Genomic DNA, 19,115 nt, shown 5'->3' with positions numbered 1-19,115 from the left:
TTGACCGGCTACCTCACTTTTAGTAGAAAATCCTTTATTAGCTCTTTCAAATCGAAGGTATCTTCAATACGAAATGAGCTACTGGAGCTATAAAAAAAAGGAAAGTGAAATACCGTAAGATCGCTACAGGCGTTGTCGTGTAATCTAGTTCGACAGTTTATTTCTCTACCGTTGTACCTATTTCATCTAAAAAGAGTGATATCTCATAGACAACATCTCACATGTAAAAAAAGTGAGTCAAATAGGAAAAGTAGTTAAATGTTGTTTAGAATTGGCTCCTTGGCAGACATGTTTGAAATTTCCTTGATTTTTCCTTGAAATTCGAGCGTTGTCAAAGCAGCCTCAACAACAACTATAGATTATTAAGCAAATCAAGCAAATTGCTTCTGCATTACAGCCAACTTGGTTCCTCTACTTGGCTTAGTTTTTTGCATAGATATTTTTAGGAGTTATATTTATCTATTTCTTTAATAAGTAAAACAAAAAAAAAAAATGGTCGACCTGTTGGATGGATTGCGTCTCCACTCTCCAGTAGCCTTGAAGGTTCGAATCCTATTTCATGGATGTGTGTGTATTTGTGAATGTATTTAGTTGGTAGATCAATTTATCTGACCCTTTACCCTCTTAGGACACTGTAAAATATTATATGTATATTCAGTACGATTTAAATCACAAATTGCTTATTCATATAGATCGCATATCATGCAGTGTGAACATAAACACACACAGTCTCTGTAGTTGATATCTTGCCCAGTGTTGTGTGATTCTCAGTGATGTGATGGATATATGTGACCGCGACTTTGGTCACTTCATTATGTTGGCTAGTGGAGCAGAGACGTTATTGACAGACCTCTGGAGGAGAAGATGATACGAACTTCAACTGACACATTTCAAATGAGTAAAAACAAAACATGGAAAATCTTATAGACTTGAATAATATGAATCACTTAAATATTGTTGTTATATTTCATATTTACAGAAATAAAAAGGAAATGACAGTTGCACAATTCCACATATGGCTCGTGTGGATTCTGTAACACACAAGGCGACAAATTACCCATTCCTTCATTGTTTAACTTGAAGGATTATAAAATGAAAGATGGAAATTCAAAGTATTATATCAGTTTATGATTCAGATATTAATTTATGAAAAGATTAAAGAAAATTGGAAAATGAAAGAGAGAGAGAGAGAGGCAATTAATTTAAAATGTTATTGCTCACTCCCATGTGCGCAGAAGTTCTATGAAGAACTATTTCAGTTAATTAGAATTGCAAAGTACTCCAATTTTTGCATATAACGCTTTTTTTTACCGCCGTAAAAGGCCAAACTAAGAGATAAGCGTCATTAAAAAAATAGCTTTTTTCGCCACTTACGATGCCAATTATCAACTAGCATTTATATATTAAAAAAGAAACTCCCTAGGATAATTTGTTTTTCTGCTGAAAAGTCGATGCTTTTGCTTCATGGGCTTTTGTTTTTGCTCGTTTAAAGATTTTGTAATTAATCCTTAAACTTGACGCTCAAATGTTAAAGTGATTTTCGTCTTTATTATTATTATTATTATTTTTACCACCTCCTATTATTTTACCACACGGTTTAAGTAACAAGCAACTGGCGGAAATTTAATAACACTTTGAAGGAACAAATTTAAGGCGAACTGTACCCGGTCTTATAAAGCCAAACACTAGCATTATAACACAAAAAAAATTTGGACACGGTTATCTCAAAAATCAACTTTAAAACATCCCCTAGATTTGATCAATTACAACCATTTGGTTTAATCCTGAAGATACTTCAGGCGCAAACTTTGTTTGTTTACACTTGGATAAAAGATTAAACCAAATATATAATTTATATATCTACTCTATAATATAAAATGATAAGCTTTTATTGTCACGTTTTGGTGTAACGTTTTTTGTCAAGTTATTTGAAACGTTTTGAAACTAAAAACGTTTCAAGGCTAGCCTGAGTGTCGAGTCTTCAAAATTCGAGTCATCAGAATTCAAGGAGAACCGGCCTACCAGTCCGGAACTCGGGAGGTTGGGCGCAGTAGGCGTCAGGGGGGGGCCCCTAGTGTGTGTATATATATATACAGGAATACCTTGTATAGCGAGGTTAATTGGTTCCAAGAAGCGTCCACGCTATGCAAAACCGCGTTGTTCGAGGTCTATTTATAAAGGTTTTCAATTTAATTTGTTTATTACAAAAATTTAGGATAATAAAAATGTTTAAAAATGAAAAAAAAATGTATATATATTAACTATTTTTATTAACTAAATAACAAATAAAATCCTTTAAACTGATATAAAAGTTGTAGAAAACAAAACAAATATTGCTTCAATTCTAGCATACAGTAATTTATTTTTTACTAAAGTAGTCTTTTAGTGTTCGTTGAAACATCCTTGTCTTCTTTGTCTCTTCAAGTACTAGGTCTCTGTAGCATTTGATGGCATTATTGAGACTTTGTCTCACTTTGATGCTTCTTTCCAAATTCGGGTCAGCATTTATGAGAAAGTCGGAAACTTTGTCGATTTTTCTCACAAAAGTTGAAAGGTCAGCAAAGGAAAATTCTTCAACCATGATATCAGTGGGGTCATCTTCGTCTTCTTCTGCTTCATAGGCTCGTTGTTGTTCCAACTCCAAAAGGGTTTCATCATCCAGATCACTTGAATGAGAATCAATACATTCGTTCACATTGTTACAATCTAAACTTGTAAAACCAAGACCTATGCCCATCTGCACAATTTCTGTTGAGATTTCCTCTTTCTGTGTTGCAAAGGCAACAAAGTCCTTTGAACAATGCGGCAAGATATTATGCCATACGGCTCTCATGTTGCTTTGAGTCACCTCTTGCCAAGATTCATAAATATTTTGAATGGCATCTTTTATGTTAATTTCTTCCAAAATTCACTCAAAGTCCAAGAATCTTCTTCTTCTGCAGCTTTAATAGCTTGGGCAAAAGTTCGTCTTAAATAGTAAGCCTTGAAAGTGGAGATAACGCCTTTACCCATCGGCTGCAAAATTAATGTGTTTGGAGAGAAAAAAATGAATCTTGACATTTTCATCTAAGTCAGTCAATAGAGTTGGATGGCCTGGCACATTGTCTAATAAAAGCAAAATTTTGAACGGAATATCATTCTTTTTACAATAGCTTTTAACTTCAGGGCAAAAACAAGTTTTAAACCAGTCTTCGAAAATTGAACGAGTCACCCACGCTTTTTTATTCGAACGCCAATGAACAGGTAAATTGTTCTTTGTAAAGCCCTTAATAGCTCTTGAAATACGTGGGTTTTCCTCTCTTTACACTAACAGTGGCTTCGATTTTAAATCACCTGATGCATTACCTCCTAGTAAAAGTGTCATTCGGTCTTTTGACATTTTATACCCAGCTTGTGTTTTTTTTCCTTCTCTGCTAGAAATGTGTGCGATGGCATTCTTTTCCAGAATAACCCAGTCTCGTCAGCGTTAAAAATTTGATCATCTGTGTAGCCTTCCTTCTCAATAAGCTCCTTTAATTCATTGGGAAATAATTCTGCAGTTTAGTGTCAGCACTTGCGCTTTCTCCTTGGATTCTTACGTCATGGAGTCCCATACGCTTTTTGAAATTGTAGAACCACCGGCGACTTGCCATAAAAGTTTCACTGGTTGTACCTCCTTCATTTTCGCTTTCATTTTCTTTTATTTTGTCATGTAGACTTGTTGCTTTTGCCTGGATTATCATTTGACTCAAAGGAATCTTTTTCTGATTACAATCTTCAATCCAGATCATTAGAAGGCGTTCCATATTTTCCATTGTAGAAGATCGATTTCTCGTGATCACTTTTGACATATAAGAAGCGGTGTTCATTCCACGTTGTTTAATCTTTTCTTTGCTCTGAATAATTGTTCGTATAGATGACTCATTCATTGAATTTTCACGTGCTATTTTAGCAAACGAAGCGCCATTCTCGTGACATTTTATAATTTCAAGTTTCTTCTCTAATGTCAACCACTTCATTTTTTTTGTTACTCCAACAGTGTATTCTTTGTTTTGTCTCTTTTCATTCATACTTAAATAATAATAAAAAAAATATTAAATACTAATATTAACGTAAATAATAAAATGCCGCGGGGAAAAAATGTGTCTACGCGAGAGCCAATCGAATAACTACTGCATAAATTGCTCTCGACTGTCACTTGCGGCGCCCGGGAGTCGCCGGTCAGTGTTGGCAATGTTAGTGTAATAATAAAAACCGCGTTAGACCAAAATCCGCGTTGTTCAAAACTGCGCTATACAAGGTATTCCTATATATATATATTAGTTAGGAAAATATTGACTTTTTTGTTGTTGTTATCCTACACTAGCTACTAAGGTGGCGCTTTTTAGAATTTCTGTTATTGTTTGCTGATTCAAAATGCTGAATACAGTAAATATAAATTTAAATCAGTTTCCACTTTTTTAAAGATATTTGTACATGTTTTTTTTTTTTTTCTTTCAAGTAAGTTATGCAAACATACATATTTTAAAAGTCGCTTGTTTTTCTGTAGTTGTTCCGGAATTCTCCGCACAATAAAGCTAAACACAACCATATTTGTGTATGTTAATTGTATGTGTTCTCGATTAGTTTTTCTATCGTGTCGGGATGAAACTTCGAATTCCCTAAAATCAAAGTCCTGCCACTTCCGTATGAGACTTCTAACTAAAATCTCATAAACATTATTTGTGTCATAAACGGGATTCGAACCCAAAACTTAATAACGAATAGTTGTGGGTTAGATAAGACATTTTTTTGTAGCGGGTAACGGGGGGAGGAAACGTGTGTAATTTAAAACTTTGATTTACATTAATTATCGATTGATTTTACAGTTTCTCCTGCTTAGCTAGTGACTATAAACTATAAATAATGTAACTATTAACATAAAAAATAAATATTCTGTCTTTTTATTCTCCAGAAAGACTGTTTAGAATATGCACGGTTATGTAAGAAAGAGGGGAAAATATGCTCCGGAGAGTGCATTATATTTCTTCTGACTTTCGCAAGCAAATGCTATATAAAAAATAGAATAATAAAAAAATAGATCATAAAGTTTATTCAGTTATTCAAAAGAAAAGTATGAAATAGTAATATAAGTGTTTAAAGAGCAGTTATATTTTAATCATGAGGCAATAATTGCTAGACAAATGATCTATTAAAAAAATTCTATAATCTATGTGTGTGTGTTTGCATGCACGAACAACTTTTCACAGGACGGGTATTATCATATCTGACCTTTATTTCTTTCACTCCACGATGTAAAATTCTTTAAAAACGGGAATGAAAAGTGAATTTCTCCTCAGAATGTATATGCGCTTACAAACTCATTGTAGAGATTGTATCAAGTCATCACAAAGAATGAATCAATGCCTAGAAGCCCTGCCTCTCGTATCCTGTTTCTTTGTCACAATGGAAGGGAGGTTAAGCTGAGGATTTCTACGGTATGTGACACACACACATCTCTCACGTGCAACTTCTGTGCTGGAGTTGAAGGTATATTGTCAATGGCCACCTGGTGTATTAGGTCATACGTCAGTGAATTTGTAATGCCTTGTGTAACTCAAAATCACCGAAGGGAAAGAATTTTCTAAGCACAACATGTACCAGTATGCATTATAGTTTTTTTTTTCTTTCTTTTTAGAACAACCGCGTTCTCCTACAGTGCAGCAGGGGTAAGGGTGTATTTATCAATGTTTGAACCTTTATTTACATTGGCTCTTTACTCAGTTTACGGTTGGCCGATCACAAATTAAAAGAGCACTTATGTGTGATTATATCTAAAATATGTTCGTCACACTAAAGGTCGGATGTCGTCAGTGGGGTATAATTTATAAATAATACCGATGCCATTTGTTATATGAAAATTGCCTTATCTGACCATCTCTCCGAAATAATGCTGTTCAGAAATATAGAGTAGAATCCTATAGATCTTTGCGAGATGAAGTTCTGCCATCAATGCTGGAGAAGATAGTATAGATATTAATGGGCACCTAATCTTTACAAAATTTGTCATACTTGAACATACTTTCCATAAGTTCCAAAAATTTTAACACCTGAAAATAATGAATTTATTTTGCAACTTCCGTAAAAAATAAATCAGTTCAGTTACTGCTTTCAATTATGAATTGTTCTGATAAGGCTCAGAAAAGAGCACGCAAACAAGAGAGAGAAAGAGAGGGGCATACTGGTCAGGTCAAGAAACCAGAATCCAAATGACTATCTCTTTTTTTTTTTTTTCTCCTGAATGACAAAAACAGTGCTGCCACCTATGGAAATTTCTCGAAAATCAAGATTTCATCTTCCACAGTGTGCGCATCCTACATCTCCCTTGAGCGGTTTCCTAGGTAACTGTGAGACATAGCGCGCATCCATAGGTCACACTTAAAGGTTGGGCAGGTTACCCCCCTCGGTCCTTCGTCGTCGCGTGACTCCAACTGGGAGGGGGAGGTGAATGCTCGTGAGGCCAGAACCCGAGGTCAATGTGTGTGCGTGCGTGCACATGTGTGTGTGTATATATATGCTCGTGTGCGCGCGCGCGTAGATCATTGCATTGTTGTTAAGTCTGGAAAGTATCAAGTGGCGCTGTGATCGCCCGAGGGAAGGGCTGGTTCTCTTGGTGTGACTAACCCCACTGTAGTGTCGTCGCTCTACGTCAACGATGGCGGTGAGAAACGAGTTTTGCACACGCGCTTTCCAGTTAAATTTAAGTCGCATGAGGAATTAACACATGGTTTGTTGCTGACTTATTATTCAAACCTGTGATTTTCATGCTGGAGCAAGGGAGGAATGTGAAGCTAACCGCGACTTAAACACTGGCCTGTCACCTGTGCATTGTAATGGAGACTGATTTGAAATTACGGACATTTCAATAGCTATGCGGAATTTAGTAGTCGCTCTTGTATGCACCCAGTCTCTTATCATAATAATGAAACATCCCACTATAGTGCAGTCTGCTAACAGGTTCAATTATCCTCAAGGGAAAGAACCTCCGACTTTGAAAGAGGCCAGATGATAGGAATCCGATAAGTGAGAGGTTCAATTACTCTAATTCTTAGGGATCACATCTTAGCTGTTTGTCCCATAAAATCGAAGTGATGACAGCGCGTATCTGTGACAGCGTGGGATTGGGGTTTCACTAAATACGGAGGTGTGCGGGAGGGAAAATTAAGAGAAAGACATATAAATTAATTATATCAAATCCACTCATCAGCCTTTAAGTTTTTTTTTTGTTTGTTTTTGTTTTTGAACTGTGCAAAATCAAAATCACGATAACTAAAATACACTGTAGAACTCACACATAGGTTTCTTCCTCCTACTCGCAGCTTATAATGTTATCTAAAACAGAATTAGGCCTATTTGTTCCATAAGTTACGTGCAGGATATAACTGGCAGAAAAAATGGCAAACAAATTTGATTTCCTTGAAAGAAAGAATTTTAAACACGTATTTGTTAAAGGATGCGGCTCTAGCATATTGTAGGTAAAATTATATACTGTAGGTACTAAATATATTAAAAATAAAATCAGTAGTATAGAGTCTCGATAAGGTATTTTTTTAATTCGGAAAATGCAATGCAAATAATATTGTTCGTACATAAAAGTGCATGTGGACTCAGATTTTTTTTAAATTGATTTTTCTAGAATCAGTTTCTGCTGCTCAGCTTTTATCTTCTGGCGAGTTATGTTCATTTTAATTAATTAATTCCTAGCTGCATTGCTTGCCATCTCGTAAAATTTATGCTTTCTATATATTTTGTTTTTCTTATTGATGGCCTTTAGCCTAATAAATGTTTAAATTCTAATGTGACAACTTTTCACTGGATTGAGAAGCTCAAAAGTAAAATTGAAACTTTTTTAAGTAAATTGAAAAGCTCAAAGTGATGATTGAATTTCTCCACCATCACGTCGATGCGCCTATTTAAGTCATCTCCATTATTAGTAAAATCTCCTAAGTGATGGCGAACCTTTTTATGTGCGTGTGCCAAAAGTTTACATATCGAGTTACTGACGTGCCGGCGCGTGCCAAAAATTTACAAATCAAGTTGCTGACGTGCCGGGCAGTTTTTAGTAGGGGAAAATTTAATATAAAATTAATTAATTTATAATATAATATTTTATAAATAATTATAATTTTATAAATATTTTATTCTATTTATAATATTTATTTATGTATAAATTTATAATATTATTCAATGTAAAATTTATTATTGTATTATCAAATTGATTTTAATGATGTTGGTTTGAAAGTAAAAAAAAAAAAAACGGTAGTGAGAAAAATATTTCTGCATTGTAACTCACCATAGAAGACAGCTGAGCAGGGGAAGCAGCAGAAGGATGTCAACTTGTCGGCGAAATGCTTACCGTATTTACTCGAATATAACTTGCCCTCGCTTATAACTCGCATCCCTGATTTTACTTTACGAAAAAAAGACATCAAAAAGTTTTGCATATTACCTCGCGCACGAAAAATTTTTAAACATGTTCATGTCGAAGCGATAGTAACTCGCTCCAAACGGTAACAACACGTCCTCCCCAACAGACATTATACTGCAGATGCAAGAAAAACAAGTGTAGTTTTATTGTATCCCTGAATAAAGTACAGAGGCTTTTGCAATCCGTGTAATATATTTCTCAACAAATAGTGCGATTCATTAGTTAGCGCCGTTTTTATTCCAACTGTCTCTAATTGCACTATTATTGTCCCCGCTCCCACAGAAACTATGCTGTATAGACTGAAGGAAAGCCATATGTTACACCGAAAACAGTATCTAACTAAAAACTATTGTCAATTTTTCAATTACATGAAACAAGTGTTTGTTTTATTGCATTTGAAATTCTCGATGTCATTATGACAGATCACAAAGGCTAACTTCAAATAAAATTCTACCACGAATTGAAACATGCCATATAATTAACGGCGACCACACGTCCTTTATTTAATAGGACAGTCATTTATTTCACTTCTCTGTCCTTTAGATTTTTTATTTTTCTAAAATAGCCATTTTGTCCTTTATTTTGTGAATTGAAATAGTAAATTGAATATTGATGCCAATATATTTCAAGATGCAATTCATAAATTTTACCAAACCTGCATTGATTATTTAAATAACTGGGACAGCTGTTTCGTGAAAATGAAAGTATTTGAATGTGTCCTACTACGAGAAATCCCTCTGCGGGCGATTCACTTCCAGTCACTGGAACTTAAAACATAAATGACGGCGAACTATTTGACATGAATTGTATACAGTTTTATGAATTTTTAAAATACGAACCTGATTTATTAAAAAAAGTTCATTCTTGTGAAAAGTATCAAAATTAAATTTTTTAAAGTAATAATATGATTGTTTAAAATGCTATGTACATGCTTATATTTTACAATAAACATTATAAAGCTTTTTAGTTTTAGTGAAACAAATAAACGCAACCTGCTTTTTTTTATGAAACAATTTCTGATTTGTCCTTTATTTTCTCCAAAATAAAATGATCACTGTACATATAATGCGTGTGTGAGTTCGCCTGCCAGCTCAACCCAAACAAGCAGGAATAATATTAAACTAGCGGTTGAAACTTTGTGTGAGTTGAGCCCGCCGGTAATGAGAAGTTCCTTCGGAACGATAAATGACACCCCATCGTGAATGTGTTAAAACTAAGAAATATATAGTGAATGTTGTTATGACAGTTTCAGATGTTATAGAATTCGGTTAAAGGAATTAGCATTTCAACTCAACAATTGTCGGTTGCCTATGTTTTTGGGTCGCGTGATCTTTTGTTAATACACCAATCATATGCACGTCTTCATAGCTACTCTTTCGTTTAAAACAAAATTTAACTTGTACGTATTGTAATAAATAAAAAAGTTAAATAATTTATAAGCATATAAAAGGATATCACCTGTATATCGTTGGCGTGCCAGCAAAATTCTCGGGCGTGCCACCTCTGGCACGCGAGAATAGGTTCGCCATCTATATGACCTAGACTAATGACAGATAGAAAGCATTTAGACGGTTTGAATTAGTTTTCCTCTTGAAAAGGACGTCAGCTATTGGTTCATCGCTGAAGACTACACATCAATTATTTTTCTTTTACTATAATATTCATGGTCTGAAAGCGTTTCCATGACCCCAGTTTTTCAAGACGTGGTTGTCATTTGTGTATTGTTTCCTGCTTTTCCATGATCAATGAATTTCTTTGTACTTGGGAAGAATTCTTCATCCTCGTCTTTTAGCGCCTCAAAAGTTTCAAGTTTTTTTTTTCTCTACTCGTGTATGTTCGACTTCCAGATCAGCGATCCTCGCTGCATTTTTGTCACAGTGCATTTCTTACTTCTAAATATTTCTGGAGAATTGCATCCCAGGTATAGCGATTTTATTCTGTAAGTAGAGTTGATAGAAGATGATCTTCGAATCTCTCTCTCTGCCTCTGATCTGAGAAAAGTAACTAGACTTGAATCATTGTGAAGGCCTTGTGCATTTCTAATAGACACCATAATCCCTGTTTGAAATGGGATTTTCCAGTAACGCAGCGTAGTTGAGTACGTTATTCAAGTTTAGTGTTTTCTTGTGCTGCGATAGAGTCATGTGATATGTGCCCTTCATTATGTTTGTAGTGACTGGAATTTTTCTGTTTAACACATCAAAATATAGACTATTTTTACAAATTTTATCATGTTTTGAGAGTCCAAAAAAAAAAAAATTATGCATTACAGCAGATATTTCCACAAAACATTGACAAAGGAGATTAAGAAATTTTGTATGCGCAATTATTTTCTATTTTACTGCCAGCCAAAATTTGGAAACTATCTGTGTTGATCATTTTTTCATACTGTAGCTTAAATCCCTCATCTAGCAAATGGTTTCTTAGCCATTTTCAAAGTAGAAAACTGCTGAACTGAGGCTTTTGTTAGCTCCAGCAGGACCTGGACTGGAATCGGAATTATCAGAGCTCTGGCAGTCTATCGGAGTCTATTGCAGGAATAATGATTAATTTATCACGAAGTGTTTTCAGCTCTTTAACACCTTGTGCAGTTCTTTTTTTTTGTCCTTTTTTTTTTAAACTTTTATTTTTATTTTGCTAGTTGGTTAATTTTTCTTCTCGCTTGTTTCTCCATACCGTACTTGCATCTTTCTCAAAAATATTTACCGTCGTTTTGAATAGCATATCTCGTGTTTATGTTAGTAGAGTTTTTTTTTTTTTTTGCTTAAAAGAAATCATTGCTGTTTGTTATTTCTTTCCTTGCTGTTCAATTTAGGATTCTTTGTCACCCGATGTTTTCTATCACAGGCCTCTGCTGTTAAATATTTGATTAGATACAGATCTATTCGAATATAAAACAAAACTGTGGCTCCCTGTTGCTGCAGTGAACAGAATTTCAAAAAAAAAAAAAAAAAAACGCGGGGCGAATGCAAACTGTTAATTTTACATCCAATAGCACAAAGCTATGTGTGTGAGTGGAGGTGAGGGTTGGGGAAAAAAGAAATTTACATCTTTCTTGAAGAGTTGGGGGATTGTAGTTGTGGAACACTTCATGAGGAATGTTGTTCCAGAGGACAGGAGTAGATGGAATAAATGAGGAAGGGAAGAAGTACGTTCGCAATGTTTGCAGTTGGACTGAAAAGGAATGTTGAGCAACTTCTCTTATTTTAACAGACCTGGTAGAAAGTGAAGGAATGATGGGTTCCATTTCATTGAAGAAGACCATGAAAGTACATGGAGAAACGTACACGAACTTAGAGTGAAGTAAATAATATTTGTGCGTGTGTGTGTGTGTTAATAAGAATAATAAATCCTGTAATATTCTTCTTTCGCTAAAATACTTGTTTATTCTGCCCGCTATTTAATGCTTCTGCATTCCATCTTTAAAAATTAAAAAATTTCTGAAAAACTTCAGTCCCATGTTATGAAGTTTAAAAAGTATTTTTTTTAAAGAAAAATTCTGATGATTTATCTGACCTTTAGTTATTTTTCTAATCGATATTGCCCAAAGTTTTTAAGATATTTATAAACATTACATTACGAGAGGGAGAGACTAGTTAGGTCAGAAAAAGATAGTTTCAGTAATTTTTTTTTGAAAAGCAGTATTGCTACATATAAACATGCTGTTTTATCCCTTCTGAAATATAACAATCATTCTGAAGTAGCACATCCTACCTATCAACAGTTCAAGGAAGTGATTCCAGTATTATATTATAATCATGGGATATATTGCGGGGTTAATTTGCTGATCTTCTTTTATTGTTTTGCTTTTTTGCGGTTAGAGTACAAGTTTTGATCTGATAAAGATCAAAAGTCTGAAGAGAATAATATTGGATTATACTAATTTTAATCGACCAATATTGCACTGCCTTTACGAAGAGCTTGCATTGCACGCCAGAAATCACGTTATGATTTTTTAACAAAGAAAAAGGAAGAGGAAATTAATGCCTAAAGAAATTATATGAAAACAAACTTTCTCCTGTAACGAAGTGTAAAAGGAATTCTTTCTTCTTCATTTTCTTAGCAGTTCCCCCCCCCCACCAAACTGTCTCGCAATCTGTCATTCCAACAATGCTTCCGTTTCTCTTTAGTCTGAGCATCCTGCAGAAAGTCACATTTTCTATATTTATATCCATAGATTTCGTCCCAAATCTCAATACCGCCTTCACGTTATCGTTCCCAATATTAATTTTCATGACTCTTTGGATTGCGTTCCTCTTCTTTCTTTTCTTCCTTCATAAAACCGTCTTGAATGACTTTAGCTTACTATTTTAATTATATCACTCACTGAATCTTCTTCTTAATATCACCATTTTTATGGTTTCCCTCATGGAGCTGGCATTCTCATTTTTGTGTTTACTGTCTGTTTCTCTCTATCTCCCCTCCCCCCCCCTTTTTTCTTTGATATCCATGATTCTATACAGCATGCTAGCGTAAGTATTCGTATTCTCTTGCATGTAATTTAACCTAGCTGTTTGTTTGAGAAAAAATATGTGCCTACAGTCAAGAAGTGACTAATGATTCTCTGAATACATCAGCTGCATATTATGAAATGCTGAAAACGAGAAGAGAAGTTAATTTGTTAACGCATATAATTTTCTCTAAGAATTTCGACTGCCAATTTCATTTAAAATCATGGAAACTGGAAATTTTCCAGAAATAATATCTCGTTTAAAATAATTTTTCAAATTTACTTTTTGGTGACATCAAGGATTGGTAACCTGTTTAGTGTTGCGTGGGCCACAGTTGCAACTGGCTTTATAACGTGAACCGAACTGTTAGGTGTTAAGGAGACAAATAGTAGTACTTTATTTTATCCTTCCTCTTTTACGGATTATTCGAGATTATTATTAGACTTCGCAACCGTTATTTGAGGATAGGGCGGTTAGCCCTATGCCTGTAGATGCGTGGTTCAAGGGGCCAGTTTGCCTGTTCTGGGGACGAAAAATCCAAGTTTCCGGATGAAGAACCCCTGCCTTCATATGAGACCGGCTAACTCACCTTTCGTCGAAAGAGACCAGATCAAGGATAAGATTTCTCAAGTCAGTGATGGGAATCGAACCCCGGTCTTTCCGACCAAGGGCTTCGTCTATATCGACTGAGCTACGGAGGCTGATAAATAATAATAAAAAACTAGAACATACTTAAATTTTTTTCCTAATGTACCTATTATTAAATATGCATATTATTTAAATTTCTCAAATCTGAAAGTCGGAAAGAATTACGGATTTCTACGTTAGTTAGGATTGCTGAATCATAAAGGTTCTGAAATACACAGCATTTCTTCTTTTAATGCTTCGTCACTATACACTAATATTGGTTCATCCATTTGCTTATTAATGACCACAACTTAGCTGAAAACAAACAATATCAACTCCTTCATCATGCTGATTAATTTAATAATTTCAGCAATTTTTTTTTTTAAATATAAACGAATTTACTCGTAGTTTTTCGTACTTCCATTACGTCAAAATACTACTGGACAACTTGAGGAACTATTCCTCACCCGCTTAGAATCGTGACTTCTAATATCTCTCTCTCTCTCTCTCTCTTCCCATAGCATTTCTTTCGATAATGTCATGTGTTGACAACGAATATTCTATACTGAAACTGTTTCACTTATTCAGTCCCTTTTAGTTCACAGTTGAATATGAGAAAAAAAATTCCGTCAACTTTAAATTTAACTCTTATAAGACCATATTTTTGTATCAATATCAGAATATAACCAGTAAATAATCTCTTAAGCCCACAAATATGGCAATAACTTGCACTTCTCCCATCATCGATCCTATTAACTCAGTTTATTACCGATAATCTTCATCAACGATTACCTTAATCAGGTAATATCCACAACAGTTAATAGACTACATTATTCGTTCTGTTCAAAATTGGGTTTACCACCCCTATTTAACGCATTCAAATTTTTCACTATCTTCCATTTCCCATATATTCACTTATTCATAAATCTATCAAATGCATCTTTTAGCATATTTATTTACAGAATCGATTTCGCCTCAGTATTAATCTATAAAACTTCTTGAAACAAACAAAAAAAAACAAAACAATGAGAGAAATATAGAAATATTTCTCTCCAATAAGTAAAACATGTATGGCTTCAATATATCAGCCCATTTCGATATTAATAATTTTGATATATTCCAGTGAAAAAATAATAAAATATTCAAAATGTTAAAAGCAAAGTGGCAAATTAGTCCAAAAACTCAGCTAAATGATATTGAAATCTGTTTAAAATACTTTAAAAAAAAAAAAAAAAACGGATTTCAGACTAACCGCTTAAAATGGATTCAAAACGTGTTGTATGGAGCGCTGATTGTCGACCTCTAATTAAAAAATAAATTAAAAATAACCCATTGAAACGACATTTTTCATTATTATTGTACAGTGCAGTGTTTCAAAGAATAAGAAATATTTCAATATATAAAAGGATGCTTCTTAATTTCTAATTTTATTATAATAATGATTATGTAATAAGACATCGCCATACTTATATATTTCAGAGGGAAAAAAAATCCTGAAAGCTATTTTTCATGATGAAAAGAGCCGTGCACTGTAATATGGAACATTTAAGTCGCTTCATCGCGCTTTCACTATTTTCTTTGAATCATCTCTTAGCAGTATTTTTGTCGTCTACCTATCAGCCTATGTGATGCTGTAAACGGTTTTACTGGAATTCAAATAAATCACATCAAAGCCATTAGTATATGTTTAAAATTACCTTGACCTCTTAGGAGCGCGCACACACACGCACTTGTCACAATTGATTTCCTCTTAAAGAACATACTACGCCAAACTTAACAAGTAATCTATATTATGGATACCTGGATATGATTCCCATTTCTATTTATCTACTAAAATTAATAAAACCGGTCTATATTTCTCTATTTGCAGTAAACCACCCTTACGAATTGGAATAATTCTGCGAAAACTTCTCATTAGAAACTATTATTTAAAATCTGACGATTCACTAAAAATGATCAAAAGTGAAATGATTAACCCGCATATACATTAGATCTTCAACAACGGAGCTATATCATCCTAACCTTCAGCCTTATATAATGCCAGCTTGTGTAAATTATCAACGGTCTCATTATAAAAGTCTTGCATCTTAAGCAGTATAGGTACTTATAACTGACCAGTGTTCACATATACACTTGCAAAACTTATTGAATTCTTCAGTAACCACAGCTGGATCATTCAAAATTATTCCAGAGGAACTAATTATGCTAACTCTTTCTGTTATATTAACGTTTTTTTACATATCTATATAAATTTTTGAATTAATCTTAGCATATATTCTCTAGCTGTAGTTCAAATTTCTCTTTTCAGTTTTGCAATTAAAACTTTAGGTAAATCTTGTTGCCTTTTGTATTTATCATAATTAATAGATGATTTATCAGAATCTGTAATCTTTCCATAAATTTTACTCTTTTTTTATGTTGAGAACGAAAGGTTGAAATACAATAGTACATTAGTACCGTTGGCGGGCTAGGAATTTTTTCTGTTTCGTTAGCTTATATAATCCGAAAATCTTGTTCTAGAGACCAAACATAGAACTTTTCTAAAGCCACTCTTCAGGCTTCCAATAAGCGAGAAGGTGATCTCACACCAGGAAATGATGAAATTCATCTCATAAGTTTTTTTTCCCTATAATTTACTTCGTTGTCCTCTTGATTATTCATCCAGCCCACCGTAGACTTATTGTGAAATTAACTTCTTGAAGTAAACATTAAATTATACAAGATATATCATACAATACAAAATTATACTTCAGTGTTTATCAATTTTTTCCTTTAGTGTTATTTCCATTAAATAATGTATCCATGCTAATACTTAACACTCTTATATCGTCAGTTTTGATTTTATTTTATTATTTTTTTTTTTTGAAATTCCTCCTCTTATGCTTCCTAATTATCACTTCTTCTCCTTAACCTTAATTCATCTTCCCAGGTTGGTTGATTACTATCACAGCGGAGCTCTAGATAATTAATATGGCCCATCACTATTTCCACTGATGCTGTTATGAAACCTGATATCCTGTCTCATCTAATAGGTTCACGTACATCATGTTTCTTCGGATAACCATCAGGAAGTTGCTCCAAATATTTTCTGCCAATTATATTATCAGTTGTTTCATTCTCCGAGTCCATATATTCCATATTACAATCCATTCCCCCCCATTAATAATACTTATCTTCCTATCATTAAGTAAAAGAGCATAATATTATCACTATTTTCTCTTCTACAGCAGTGCTTCTATCGTTAAATACGGATCCTCTATGCTTATTAAGAACCACTTTCTACATCTAAACTTCTCTCTAGAATGGGAATTTAGAGTTTCACAGATATCATGGTTTCGTTCCCTCCTGTTTATAACCAATCAGAAATTATAAGATGTAAGTAATAATCTTATTTACTCCATTATCCAGAGACTAAATATCTTTTATAGTTTCATGAAATCAAATTATAATGAAGATTATCAAGTATACTATATCTAAATAGCATATAAATTTGTAAATGATAAAAAACAGAAATAATGTCTTTGAGTGTACCAGAAACTTGATTTCTGCTACTCTTAATAGCTTTTTTCATCCTTTCTTGTACGTAATGTAAATTCTAGTGCAATTTTTTTAAAGATCATCTCTCCTTTTTATTTATTAAAATTCTTCGAAGTTTAATGACCTTAAACTATCTGAATCACATTTCATTGAGCAGAACTGTTGAATCACCAAAACGAGATCTTGCGTAATACTGAAAGATAATTTCGTGGGAATCCACTATTTATAACTGATTTAATGAAAGTCATAAGAAAAACAGCGGAGAAAATCACTACATCGGTTTATCTGGATAGTAAACTTTAATGCCTCCTTTTATAATTTTTAAAAATAATTTCCGTTATTTAAAGTATTTTTCCTAGAGTTTCTGCCTTTTATATTTCGATATCATCTAAAGACTAGCACATTTCTTTTACCCTTCCTTTGTGCCGTCCAGTCGACAGCATAACGGCTGGAATTACGAGCTGGGTACAACTCGGATTCCCCCCCCCCTCGGATGTCACGGCTATTAGATACAATTAAGGTTCTTGTGGCATTTAGCTTCCTTCCCAGACCGGTTTTTCCTGCTACCAACGATCCATCATTGTTCGATAGGAAAAACCCTTTTCGCTTAATATAGGGTTAACTGATTACTTCGAACTATTTCGTTTTTCTCTGTCTTTTTTACCATCAGTTTATTTTATAATCTAATGTAATGTAGATTTTTTTCTTTCGTGTCAATTTTTTTTTTTTTTTTTTTTTTCACGGAAGAGTCAATTATCAAGGAACAAGCGTTGTAATACCTCTTTAAAGCGTTTCCTACTTCAGTTCAGTCAAAGGCATCATTTTTCATATGTAGACATTTGTGCCATCTTGAAGACAGATTGTTATCCGTTTAACAAATGAAGATATTAACTAACCTGGAATTGAACTCCTCTGTTAAGCAGATACTGTATGTAGCGAATTTGGATACAGGAAACTACATGTCATCGTTTAGCTCTGTAAATAATGACGACACGACTGTTTGTTTAGCAACTAAAATACGCAACTTTTAGGCAGTATCTTAAGATAAAACGGAAAAAAAATCTTTATTTAATGACTTGTTTTTATCGCTGTAAATGTTCAATTGATACTTATGCATTTATACAACAGCAAAAAAAACTATTTCTAAACGAAAAAAAGTATCGACAGCCTACCAAAGAAATATTATGGAATGATAATACTAGTTTCTACTTGTAATGTATCTTAATACATCCTATTGCTCTTGAATATCTGATTTCTAGTACATTGATTTTCCTATATTTTAATGCGTTAGTAGGAATTCAATTACATGCACGGTGAATAAATACATACTAATTTATAAACGTTTGAGTATGCAATTTATCACCTGGAGAATGCAATTGTGGAAGATGGAATTCGTTTACAACTGTAGCGTTACTACTTCCAACAACAGCTAATTCTATATCACTTGCAGAGGAAAGTAACATATATCGCAAGTAGTCGTTTTTCTCTCGATTTCAGCGGAAATACTAACTGGGAGTAATTGATTCGTGCCCTTAAAAAAAATTTCAATTGCTCACATATTATTTGGGATGGTGTTTAGTATCCAAAGCTTGAAAAACGTTCTGTGTTTGGTGACTACAGTAGTTTCCGAATATGTAACCCTCAGCTCATTCAAAATCAACCTACAAGAAGTTTACAACCATTCGCGGTGGGATTAACATAAATGATAAATATTATAAAATAGTTTTCATTGTTAACTTCACTAAGACGAATATGATGCTCTGTTTCAATAGTAACAACAGCTTCACGTTGTCAATAACAAAATGGTGTCCCTCCATAGCTGTGGCGAGATGATCGCCACCACTTCAAAACGGTCTATATTAGTCCAACATATGCACGCAATAAACAATATTTTAGCAGGTGACATGTACGCCGAAGCTCTAGTCTCTTTCTGTCTTACACACATACGAGACGAGAAAGAGTGTATATAAAACAGTTTACATTGTAGCTGCTGTGTGGGAGGATATTATCAACAGGGGGATTGTCGCCCAAGTGGTAGACGAGTGCCATTATTT

General features: G+C 33.8%; 1 long non-coding RNA gene across 1 annotated transcript in view; it reads left to right on the top strand.

The window, feature by feature from the left end:
* Window positions 1–19,115, top strand: part of LOC150104878 (uncharacterized) — a 205,389-nt gene that overhangs the window by 102,493 nt on the left and 83,781 nt on the right. The window contains exon 3 of the long non-coding RNA XR_016548554.1: window positions 16,752–16,899. This is a non-coding gene — a long non-coding RNA (uncharacterized LOC150104878). The remainder of the gene's footprint in view (window positions 1–16,751; window positions 16,900–19,115) is intronic.

The sequence above is a fragment of the Typopeltis vanoorti genome, chromosome 7 (assembly GCF_054136105.1).
Source record: "Typopeltis vanoorti isolate ZY-2024b chromosome 7, IOZ_Tvanoo_1.0, whole genome shotgun sequence".
In the NCBI taxonomy this organism is placed as follows: Eukaryota; Metazoa; Arthropoda; class Arachnida; order Uropygi; family Thelyphonidae; genus Typopeltis; species Typopeltis vanoorti.
This window is presented reverse-complemented; position numbering and strand designations above follow the sequence as displayed.